This window comes from Coptis chinensis, chromosome 2, assembly GCF_015680905.1.
Source record: "Coptis chinensis isolate HL-2020 chromosome 2, ASM1568090v1, whole genome shotgun sequence".
In the NCBI taxonomy this organism is placed as follows: Eukaryota; Viridiplantae; Streptophyta; class Magnoliopsida; order Ranunculales; family Ranunculaceae; genus Coptis; species Coptis chinensis.
Genome location: NC_141457.1, coordinates 106,492,808 through 106,505,796, shown reverse-complemented (window position 1 = coordinate 106,505,796; position 12,989 = coordinate 106,492,808). Strand labels below are relative to the sequence as shown.

At 35.9% G+C, this 12,989-nt stretch overlaps 1 protein-coding gene and 1 long non-coding RNA gene across 8 annotated transcripts in view; both read right to left on the bottom strand.

Annotated features, from left to right (window-relative positions):
- LOC147520135 (acyl-CoA 5-desaturase AL21-like) overlaps positions 1-12,989 on the bottom strand; it is a 106,340-nt gene that overhangs the window by 21,110 nt on the left and 72,241 nt on the right. The gene's annotated exons all lie outside the window — the stretch shown is intronic.
- Positions 3,282-4,633, bottom strand: LOC147520142 (uncharacterized). Its single transcript, XR_015214380.1, has 3 exons — positions 4,225-4,633; positions 3,765-4,066; positions 3,282-3,412 (listed from the first exon to the last, which is right to left on the bottom strand). It is a non-coding gene; the product is annotated as an uncharacterized LOC147520142 (long non-coding RNA).

Genomic DNA, 12,989 nt, shown 5'->3' with positions numbered 1-12,989 from the left:
GCTTGGGCCAAATCGTGATGGGCTCATATGTTTTAACCTTTGGATTTTATTTTTGGGCTTAAGTTTAGACTATGGGCCTTAGACTTTGGGCCTTTGGGTTAGAAGAGTTTGGGGATGGCTGACTTTGACTGTTGACCAGAGTGGACTTTGACTTTGACCAGGGTTGACTTTGACCAGTTGACCCAAATTTGATTTTTTCCTAAATTATGATTCGGTCTATTAGGATAAGTCTAGGACTATTAGCATGTTTGACTTAGGCTAGGACCTTTCTAAATATACTTGTGTAATGCAGTATTCTTCGCTTTGTGATTTTTCGGTCTTTTTACGATACACAACGTTATGACACTTATACATCCATGAAATTAATAACGCGTAAACCAAAATTACTTGAATCAAGATATTCCTTCGTTCTCTGAAATAATATATACAATAAATTTCAATAATGCGTAAACAAAATTTACCGCACTCTTTTAGAACTCTCCATGCCTCAAGTTTTGGAATTGAGTTTTATGACTGTTGATGTCATATGTTAGGTGGGCATTTATTGAATGTGTCATAAATGGCCCGTTAGCGTTAAAATATGGGTATTCATTGAATGTGCCATGAATGACCCGGGTATTCATTGAATGTGCCATGAATGACCAGATTCTTTGGACTGCCCTAGAGAGGAACTAAGGTATTCGCCTTGCGGGTTAGTTGTATTCCTTGAGTGTACGGGAATGTAGAGTTAGATATTCCTTAAATGTGGCGGGAATGACCTAAGGCACATAGGTTATGAAATATGTGTATAAGAAAAGTAATTGATTAGTTGATAAGAGATATTGATTTGATTATACGAGTGTTTGGGTTACTTTTGAATACCTAATATAATATCTACATATGTTATATAGAAGTTCTAACTTTCTTTTGCAGGAGGGTAGGACTTAATAACATTTTGTGCAGGGACGCAGTCCTACCCTTATACAGCAGTGGATATCGGTAAGTTTTAATTCAATGATTTAGATATTAAAAACGAGTTATTAGAATGAGTTAATATAATGGAAGTTTTGCTTGGGAAGAAACTATGCCGGTTGAAATGACGGAACTACCTGTCTTCCAAGCTGAGAATGATTAAGTTATGGGAAAATTTAAAGTGATAGTTTGATAATTAAAGTATGATAATGGTTATATGTGGTTAGTCTACTCATACCAGCAAATTCCATTTTGCTGACCCATGTTTCCTTTGTTTTGGCAACGTGGGTGTGTTCTTGGGAACATAGGTGGAAGGCAGTGGAACCGCGGCGTTTGATTTGGGATTCTTGCCTAGAGCAGTCCGTTAGTTTTCTTTTATTAGGTCTGATCTTTTTGGAAGTATGTAATAATGTAGTTTCATATTCATTATGGAATTAGAATACGATGTTGAAGACTTATTATTCTTAGAATGTTATATTGATGATTTTTGGATGGAAGATAGACTTTCATAAAGTAATAAAGAGAATTTTGGAGATTATTTTTGTTGTTAAGATTCTTTATGATGTGGGTTTTAGGTTTTGACATGTGTTGTATCCACCCCGTCATAGCCTGGGTTTTTAGACAATTGAACATAGTGATGTTTGAGATATTTATATTTCAAATATTCATTATTTTTTTAATTGTTTAGAAAATCGGACTGTGACATTTAGTGTACACAATCCTTTCAATTCTATTTTATATCTTCATTATAAAAACTAAAATAAGGTTTTTCATATCTAAATGAAAACCACTCCATATTTATAGGTGGAGTAAACACAGGGTGTCTAAGGATATCCGAGCCAATATTTCGCATACCACTTGGAATTTCAAACTTAGAAAAGCATAGCTATCAAACAAAGCAAAAGATGTACCTTTCGAAGTACAAATGAATCACCTACCAAGATATTCGCAAGATTACCAATGCCGCTCAAAGGATGATTAGGATTAGTCCCACCCATCGATCCAACCAAAACAACTGTTTTACTCCCGGCCGCTTTTAGCTGCATAAGAGTATCATATTATTCAACAAAACATTGCCCTCTGCTTCTAAAACAAAAAGAGAGAGAAAAATAAAGACAATAATTAAGGAAAGAGAAGTACTCACTTTGAATCTATTTGATTCTTCCGTCAATCCGGTCATCATCCTACAAAGCCAAAATTTCAATTCATTATGAGTTGATGAAAAATAAAATAAAAGTTTGCTGTATAGATAAGTATAGCTGCACAATAGTTACCTGCAAATCTCTTTAGAAGGTGAATAACAATCCACAGCAGATAGAAATGAATTCCCGTCATACCATCCTAATAAGAATATGAGTTCTTCACTGCGATCCATTGAAATCCTGAGCGTGTAATTTGAAATCAAGGGGTTCTTGAGTCAGGAGGAGAGAAGATAAATAGTTTTTTTTGGTAAAGATGGGGGGTGTGGTTTTGAGTTTTGACCGAAAGGTTTTTTTTTATTTTTTCCTTTTTTCTTATTGTTACGCAAACAGTTCCTAAAACTAGGCGTGAGCTATAGTTTAATTTTGACATTACTCTATCATATTGTGGAATCAAGGTGGTATAGCAACACTGGAATTTTCTACGAATGCCCTTTGGTTTAATTATTGTGTATATTTTGATGGCAAATTGTACCCATAGGCCATAACACAGTGACAACATGTTCCTTTATGTACACAGAGATGCTTTGTTTGTTCTTCCAAACTTCATGTGTGCGCCTTTCTTAAAGTTTCTTTCTATAAGTTATTCTTCTAGTAATCTTGTTGAAAAAATAAGATACATATAAAAGGTCGGTTGAAATTACTGTGGGGGCATTTCTTCATCGGTGAAGTGTTCCTTCTTCGTCTATTATATATTGTATTAACTATTTGGACTTGGGATTCTTGGTAGATTTTCACTTTGTAGGATTTTTGGTGTGTTGGTCATACTCATGCAAATGTTTGTGGATGACTTGGTGAAAAAGTGGGAAAACCAAGCAAACCAAGAAACTCTCTTAATATTCCTAACTCACTTTTTAGCTTACATGCTAAACCAAACCATATGAAAGTTTTCCAATAGAGAAGGTTTGTCATTTCCATTTGCTAGACCACTTCGAGACGTTTTCTAAAAGTGGAACCTGATTTCGCCCAATCTATACAACTAAAACGACAACCTGAAGTTAACACATCATAAATGCAAAGTGAGACTAAAACGATTCCCCAATTCACCCAAAACAAGAATACAAACCCTAGTTACGACATCGGGTTAAATTAATATAACTAAAAAAAAGAGAGAAATTTTGTAAATCCGAAAGAGAGAGGAAAAAATTGTTACCTTTAAATCACTTGTTGGTTTTTTGGTGTTGGTGTCGTCCTTCTCTGTAGCGTAATCAGGTGGAGAGTAAATAAGTGCAGCTGCCATAGCCGCTAGAAGAAAAACGAACCTTGATAATATTGAAAGCGTTGTTACTAATAATTCTCCTCTCATAAATTTTACTTCCAAACTATATTGTACATAAGAATATGCGGATAAATATAGGTCATTTGGATCTGCAACTTTTAGGAAATGAACAGATAACACCATCTCCCCCAGGATGGATGGACTGCCATTCTATACGGTATACGAATAAAGAAACAGAGCTAAAAAACATCCCACAATCATAATTCAATTATTAATCACATTACACACACATTGGATTCAAAACACCAAGCAATTTGAACAAAAGATTCATCCAATTTTGCAAGTTAAAACGGTAAAACCACATGTGAGGCGCAAATTCATCATAAATAACTTACCGGATTTGGGGAGAGAGAATTGGAATCGAATTGATCTAGCAAAAGTTTAATTTGGAATTCCACTTCGACCTTCTCCACCACCCCCACAGAAAACTAACCACGAACTACTCAACTCCGAATCTTGTTCATCGTTCTCCATCGATTTCTGCTTGTCGAAGATGTTGTTTGTTGGAGCCCAAGCAGCGCCGTAACTTGGAACCCCATATTTCTGGCTACAGGCTGAATCTTCCCCATTCTTTTTCTTTGTCATACTCTCTGTATTGGTCGCTTCCTTCAGTTGAGAGAAGAACAGAGAGTTTAATCTGCGACATATTCAGGGGAGCCTAATAAGATACATAGCCCGCTGATATTATATGACTCAAATTAAGATGGCAGTGAGAGGTCTAAGAGATCAACATAATAAGTCACAAATGAAAAGAGCAAGGAGATGCATAAGGAATGGGCTACAGGAAGTACTTGCCTCAGTAACAGGGAATTCCAAAGTTTGTTTGGCTGCTAACTTTATAGCAACTTCAGAACTGCATCAACCATGCTAAATTCTTTATTTCGAGAAGGTCCAATCATCCTATTGTAGGCAAGGTAGAATAGAAGACTAAATCACGATGCCACTTTCTGATCTAAAATACATGCTATTGTTAATATATTCGAAAAACATTTATGCTTTTATTAGCAAAATAGATATATACCGGACCACCAAGATACTGAAATCCTGCAAGTTCAAGCTCTTTCAATATGCCATCCTCACCAATTACGTAGACCTATATGTCCGCCAAAGAAAAGGAAAAAAATATATATTATAGAACAAATTCAGTGACAGTGGCTAGGTGTGGCTTTGATTTATAGGTTTCAGAGGATCTGATCTGTTCAAGGTCTTAGGTTCTTGGTTACAGTTTTTCCGTATTGTTTCCTAGATTTGGTGGAGTTGTTTGTAACAAATACTAATCTCTTGCCCTGAAGAAAGAAAAGGAGAAAAAAAAAATTCTTCCAGAGTATTATTGGGGGAGAGAGAGAGAATTCCATTGTGCCTTGGAACGAAGCATATCAAGAGTTTGGGGCACTCCATCGATCAGACTATCGCCTTTCCATATAACCCTTGCATGCCAAACATGATGATCATCACCAGACTAAATTCCAAATTACCTTAGATAAAATTAGTAACTATATAGAATATAGAAAAACGACCATCGCAATCAAATATGAATGTCTCCACGGACTCGATAAGCTCATCGGCATTCTGAAGAGGCTGAGCCACTGAAGACACTCGTTTAATTTTGGAAGAAGAGAAGAATAAGAGAGAGGGTTTGAAGAGAATTTTTTTTTAGAGAGTTGGGAGTGTTTTGTAGAATTGAAAAAAGAGTATAGAAAGAGCTTTTTAACTATTTTGGGCTACGAACAATTGAAATTGGAAGAAGAGAAGAATAAGAGAGGGTTTGAAGAGAATTTTTTTTTAGAGAGTTGGGAGTGTTTTGTAGAATTGAAAAAAGAGTATATAAAGAGCTTTTTAACTATTTTGGGCTACGAACAATTGAAATCGGTAAAAAAGGGCGTAGAATTCCTTTTTTTATAAAAAATCTGATGTGTCAGTCTCAGAGAAAAAAGGGGGGCTGACGTGGGTGCCTGGGAGCATTCTCAACTACTTAGTATTAATGGTCTTTGATGTCTTGTATTGTGCACTCATCAAATTGGATTGGGCAACCCTAAAAAAAAATATATATATATATATTATAAATTTGCCATATTACAAGTTTTTCATCAAAGCCCAGGCCCAACAACCAATCCAACCGGCCTTACCATAACGAATCCCTCAGCTCGTTTGAGTGTACACTCAAACAGTGTTGCCATGTCATTTGAGTGTACACTCAAATGACCTCACCATGTAGTTTTAACGTACACTCAAATGACCTCACCATGTAGTTTGAGTGTACACTCAAGTGGTCTGTGCGTGTCGTTTGAGACAAAACTCTTGGTTTTTTGCTAGACGATATGGCGGGGTCGTTTGGGCAGTCTCCAGGATGACATGGTGGGGTTGTTTGGGCAATCTCCAGGATGACATAGCGGGGCCGTTTAGAGACTCTCTTGGGCGACATGGCTAGATCGTTTAGACTTAAAAAATTTGGTTTGTTTGTCACGATGTTCATTTTAAAAATCAACTTCCACTTAATCAACCCAAACTCGAAAACGACTTCATCAAGGTTTGGCAAACTCGAACTCAAGTTTAATCAACCCAATCTTCTACCTAAACTAAAAAAAAACATCAAGTTTGAAATCATCAAGTTTAATCAACCCAATCTTCCACCCAATCAAATTTAATCAACCTAATCAAGTTTAATCAACCCAACCAAGTTTGAGTATATACTCAAATAGGACACGACTCAAATTGGGTGAAGTCGCCAACTTCAATTCTCATTGTTGATTCACAACTCAACACTCGAAGTATGAACACGACATAACTCAAAGTATTTTTTTTTTTTTTTTTTTGTTTGGGGTTCAGTCTCGCGAGAGAGATGATACTGGCTACAAAAGGTTTGAAAAGAAGGGTAGCTAGTATCCGTTGAGGTGGGGGGTGTATTGGGCTATTATTGTTGGACTTAGTTGTGGGGCTTAGGCCGGAGGTTGCCCAATGCAATTTGATGAGTGCCTGATTAAATCACTTTTTTCAAAAGAATTATAAAAAAGGACCAAACATCGTTGACTGGCTTTGCAAACATCAGCACCATTGATTTTTTATCGAAGAAAGGCCCCTTCATCTCGAGGCCATCGAAATGTGTGTGTGTATGTGTCTAGAGAGTAGGCAATTCGGCTTGGAACGGTCACACCCCAAATTTCGACAGAATTCGGAAATACAATATTTGTTCCCGACTCTTCGATTTTCGAGGTGTGACGCACTTTCAACTCCCAAAAGCCCATAATCAATTTAAATATGCGGATAATTAAAAACCAATAAAAATTTCGAATCAACAAAAGTTCTCTTCATTACAAAAATTCGCAAATTTGATTAAGTTACAAATCTCCTTTCAACAACTCTTTATTTAAAATTACAAATAAAAATACAAATAACATTGTCTCAACTGAAAATCTATATCACCTCAAGAGAAAACAAAACCTACCTTGAAATGCATCGCTAACACAAACCACAAGCAGCAACCAACCTTCTTCAACATTAAACCTGTCAAGACTTATCAACTATGTTCATTTAATGAACACACCCGATAAGCAAACATGCAAATCGGGTCAGCATTATAAACAATGCTGGTGTGAGTAGCCATAAAATATAAATTATACTTATACATATATATACCCAATAAATAAGGCAGTTAGTTCATCCACTGAGGCGCCGTAACTTCCCACCAACCACACAACAAACCATACACATAATAAATAAGGCATGTAGTTCCTCCCTTGAGGCGCCTTAGCTTCCCAACAATAATACTAAGGCAATTAGTTCCTCTACCGAGGCGCCTTAGGTTCTAACTAAACTAATAACCAGCCAAGCATATTCTATACTTACCGCATTTCATGCTCAATTACAGAGGGGGGGGGGGTCGTCTTTGCACAAGTAATTAGTTTGACCCACCCTTCTGCAAAACTATATACAATCATATCTTTAAAGATATATCATTAACCAACACATTACCATAATTATATTATTTAAGACTTTCTTTGTGTGTCCCTGAAATCACGTCGTATCTATGTCTTACCTAGTTTCCCTAGCTACCACAATCGCTTCCCAATGCCGAACATGTACATCCACATGCCTCCCCTCACATAATGAACCACCAGATGTAACTACCCCCCCGGCGGGATGCCGCACACCAGGTAACCCTCACACGAAAGCCATTATGTAAGTACTGCCACTATTGGGCTACGCCAGAAGGGCCATTCAGATTCACTGAAACGCTAGAAGGGCCAATCAAATTACTTATGCCCGAGGGGCCATTCAGATTCACTGAAACGCCAGAAGGGTCAATCATATCACATACGCCCATCACTAAGGCCAAATCACATGAGTTGTGGTAGCTTGGTTCTAGGATTTTCGTTACGTAATTTATTCAGGTGTCATACCTTAGTATCTCATAACCATTTCACTCTATCACGTGCCAAATAAATTATTGCACTAAGCCACCATATTTGGAAATATCTCAATAATAATTCTTGTTCTATCTCATGCCAGTATTCTTAATTGTACTAAAGTTCAACGTTTCTCGTTATAATACAATCCACATTATCACGTGCCAATACTATTCATTGCACGCTATTCAAGTATCTCTATATTAAATCTCGAAACTTATTATTTTACGTGCCAATCATATATTGCACTACACCATATGGAATATCTCAAGCCTTCATAAATACTACCATTAATTTAAGTAGCAACTTATAATAGTAATCAATCATGTAATGTATTCGTTCAATTTATTTATGTGAACTCAAGTCACCATCAAATGCACGCATTATTTCCATTTGTGCACAATATAAATAGTATATAAATAATCAAAATATAAGTCCATTCCACCAAATATCAAAATGAAACAACTTTAAAAAGAAAGAACAACTCAAGTTCAAATATCACGCATAATTATTCGAGTCCAAATCACAAGTCAAGTCAAACTGATCAACCATCAAAAAGCCCAAAACTAAAGTACATGAATCTAAGTCCGTATGTAGTTTAATTATCATAAAAACGTGTATATCTAAGTATTATAAGAATTCCCCTCTTGTTACATGCTAATATTTATATGATTTACACACTACTCACATCAATCTTAATTAGATAATGACAAATAAGGTTATACAAATTTTGACAATATTTTATTACTACCTTTGTCCATATTCTTACATATGTGAAAATCTGGAAAAAATCAACATTCCACATTCACCGGTCAACGGTCAATGTCAAAGTCAACCTGTCATTGTCAAACTGTCGTTTCCATGTTCAACAGGTCCAGGGTCATAGCCATGGTTCATGGCTAAGGTCAAGGTGCATGGCTCATGGGCTCATGACTAAGGAAATGGTTCGGACCCAACTAGCCAAGCCCAAACCCAAACCTCAAAACCCGACCCCAAAAGTCTAAACTGGCCTAGTGAATCAACCTGACCCACTTTAAAACATATGGACCAAGCCCAAAACAAAAAATAGAAAAAACTTGTCCAAAGAAAGCTAATGTGAGCAGGCCCAACAACAAATATAAAAACCGGCCCAAAACTAAAATAGATTTTTGGCCCCAACAAAACCAATAGAATTGGTCCAAACTTAACAAAACTGGTCCGGCCCAACAACTAAAACTAAAGCCCAAAAATTTAAACTGGCCCAAGGCCCAACCACAGCAACAGTCGTCTTCCTCATCTCACCAGCTTCTTCCACCACCAGCCACCACCGTATTCTCCTCCTCCTCCAATTTCCATTCTAGTGGTTTGACTCGTGATGAAAAACCCAACACTTTGGTACCATAAAACTCCAAACCCTTGGCTGCCCCAAAACTCCATCGCACCGCCATTAACGCTTGCTTCAAGCTTCCACCAGCACCCATCTCCAGCACTCACACACCCTACACTAGCTACCCCATCACCAACAACCCATCCCAATCACAATTTAATCAATCCACTTCATCCATACCCCCGACAGCACCCATACTGACCACTCACCCTCCACCAAATCGCGAAGACGCCATTAATGAACAGTGCAAGCTTCACAGCCACACCCAATATCAATAACCAACCTCAAATCCACAAAGTAAAATTCATAAAGACAATGGTTCAAATAAAAAAGGTCCGACAGGCGATGCCATTACAGCCCCTTTTTAAAGCTTCGACAGCTTAAGTTCAGAGTTTCGAAACCACAAACAAAAAGAGTTTAAACGAAACACAGGCCAAAATCTTGCTGTGGGGCTTGCGTCGCCATTAACAGCTTCTCGAAGCTTCGACAGTTTAATATGACATAGTTTCATATTTAACAATTTATCAATACAACATGAGGAAAAGATTATCGACAGTAAGCATAACCAAAAATATACCGAGCCCGAAGCAAAACTCTGACAGTACCGTAGATTCGGTGAAAATTTAAAAATATAACCACTCACCTTAATTAACAGCTCAACGAATCCCTCCTAGTCCGAATCGTCGCGCTCCAACGCTCTAGCCAACGAGCTTTTATCTCCGCCTCCATTTTTTTATTTTATTTTTATCTTCCAAACCCTATTATCTAGAAAAATATGAATATATACTTGGGTTTGAAACCTAAGCCCAATACAGACTCGGGCCCAGAAATTAGGCCCACATATCCCAAATCCAATCCAGCGAATTTTAAATAAATAATTAAATTAATTAATTAATAAATAAATATGTATTTTTTAAATATGCATAAATTCTACTATACATTATCTCAAAAAGAATCTCGTCTCGAGATTCGAAAGTAAAGTAATCTATACGAACAAATAACGTTGGTTATTAACTTAGAACCTACACAAGAATGTACTGAGATTAAACTTAAATATGATAACGTTGGTATTAATTATTTTTAAATAATTCCATAATATATGTCCTCATGCCACTACAAAATCTATCATAGTTTAATTGTCTATATTAAAACAAATTATTACTGTCACTTAAACACAAGGCAAATATATTGTTTCTCATTAGCATGTAGTTTCTTGACACGTAGCAATCTCTATGAAAAAAAATTATATTCTACTTAAACTAATCAATAATATGGGGTAAGTTCATCCCTACATAAAACATTATGGAGTCTTTCATTATCATGCACCAAAGAAAAAATTAGTGCCCTAATACACTTAAAATAAAAATCACTCATGTCATTGATACTAGAATAAAACTTTATATTTACTTTAGTCATGCTATCAGAAACCATTTTATTTTATTATTTTATTGTATCTACAAATATTATTTACTTGCATTGTTAAACAAATTATTAAGGAACTCTAACTCAACTTCATGCAACTATGATTCATCAACACGAGAGGAAGATAAACAATCAAATCTATAATACTCTCATTTCAGCAAAACAAAAATGAATCATATATAGCTATAGAAATCGGAAATATTAAATTTAGAACGACTATCAAATCCTAATTCAGGAATGCGACTGGATAAAATATAACACGTATTCAAAAAGATAATAATTTTTTTCATATCCATCCCTCAAAATTATATAGATTGAAACAAAACAATTGAGAAGAAATTCTCGACGTTCATTGCTATTATTATTATTACTAATTATTTTAAACGGTGAAAAGATTCAAAAATTAATCTCCATATACAATGACAATTAAAATAAGACTTGCTACCATATAACACGAATTTTAAAAAATTTAAGATAATACAAACCCACTTCTAATATATCACCCACAACAAGTTATATTCTCAATATCATATTTATGAACAATAAATCAAGGCATATGTTTTAAGAATACTCAAATATGCAAAAATCAATGTGAAACGAATGTAACAATAATAATCCATCATGTCATAATTTATAGGCACGAAACACACTTATAAAACAAAAATAAAAATCCGTTTGTTGTTGAAATAAAATCCACATTATATTAAAACATCCTTCACAGAACTTCCAATATGGTTTATGACCACCGATTACCACAACTATTTTAATTAATCATTAATAACGTGACCTTAGAAAAACAATTGTACACATATCATGTTGGCAGAACAATATTATTATCATATACACACGGTAATAGTTCATCTATATACAATAATATAAGAAAGCGTGTATATGCAAGTATACACATCTCAAAAGAAATACACGTATATTTTATTTATTTTTCTTTCCATTTCTAACTAATCTAACAAATTAATTGCTTATACTTTAAAATATTATTCATCCATTAAAGTGTACGAGCGAGGCGAGATAGTTCCTCCAACACCGAGGCAATTAGTTCATTACTTAGTACGTTACAAAGTCATCAGTTAATACAGAACATTCAATATAGATTAAAATATCTCATTGTTTCTTGAAAAATAATATAACCCTCAAATACAAAGTTCACAAATAGGGTGTCATACTTAATCCATACTCCATGTGAAAATGAACACCAACAATAAAACAATATTATAGCAACACACATCATTTTTATCAAATCCGTTAATAATTAACATATTACACATATAACCACTCCTCATATGATAAGGAAAAATAAAAGCATTTCATATGCACTCCACAAGAGTAACTAATATAAATATACACATTACACTTATAAACAAATCACGAAAAAATATTGACTCTCTTTATTACTGTATCTCTTTTCTTTTCTTTATAAAAATAAAATAATTAGCGAAAATAGTTTTGAAAATAATACTTTCTAAACACTACCCATAAACCACGATCCGAGAATCACTTAGACTCACCTAAGTCTAAGCTAACCAAATGCTCCTATACCAAACTGTCACACCCCGAATTTCGACAGAATTCGGAAAAACAATATTTATTCCCGACTCTTCGATCTTCGAGGTGTGACATACTCTCAACTCCCAAAAACCCATAATCAATATAAATACGCGGATAATTAAAAACCAATAAAAATTTCGAATCAACAAAGAAGCAAGCCTACGCGCACTATCGTCTCGTCGTTCCGCCTTGCCGATCAACAACATGAGGGGCAATCGAAGCCATGCGATCGATCGAGCTACCCACATCCACTTTGACTCATATCAATTGGGAACCAATTCCTACAATCCATGGGACGGAGGTCCGACCGGCCAGAAACTAGCCACTCTTTCTATCCTCTGGTTCGACCATGATGCCGGAATATCCCCGGGAGTCTAAGCCACTAAAGGCCTAGTTTTAAGGTTTCCCAAAGTGCCTTCACCCGCAGAAGGCTGTCCTTCCCTCTTACTTGCGGCTAGAGGAAAGGCTCAACATAGTCAGTTGGCACTTCACTCCCGACCAAAATGAACCTAACGCACTGTTGCATGGGGGTCACTGGGGGTTAAGCTGCAGGACGGGGGTTACTTATAGCTAATGGGAGGTAAGCAAGACAAAGCTAGTCAACGTGGGGTATTCATGGTAGCGGTAAGCCGTGATAGGTGTAAGCAAAATCGAGCATTAAGGTAAGCGAAGAGGTGAGGATTGCATAAGACGGCACGTTCTAGCATAGCCTTTCCTGCAGGGATTTGATAACGAGTGAGGGCAAGATTGTTAATCGCACTGGATCTATTGACTCCAGATCAAGAGTGAATTCAAAAAGGAGAAGT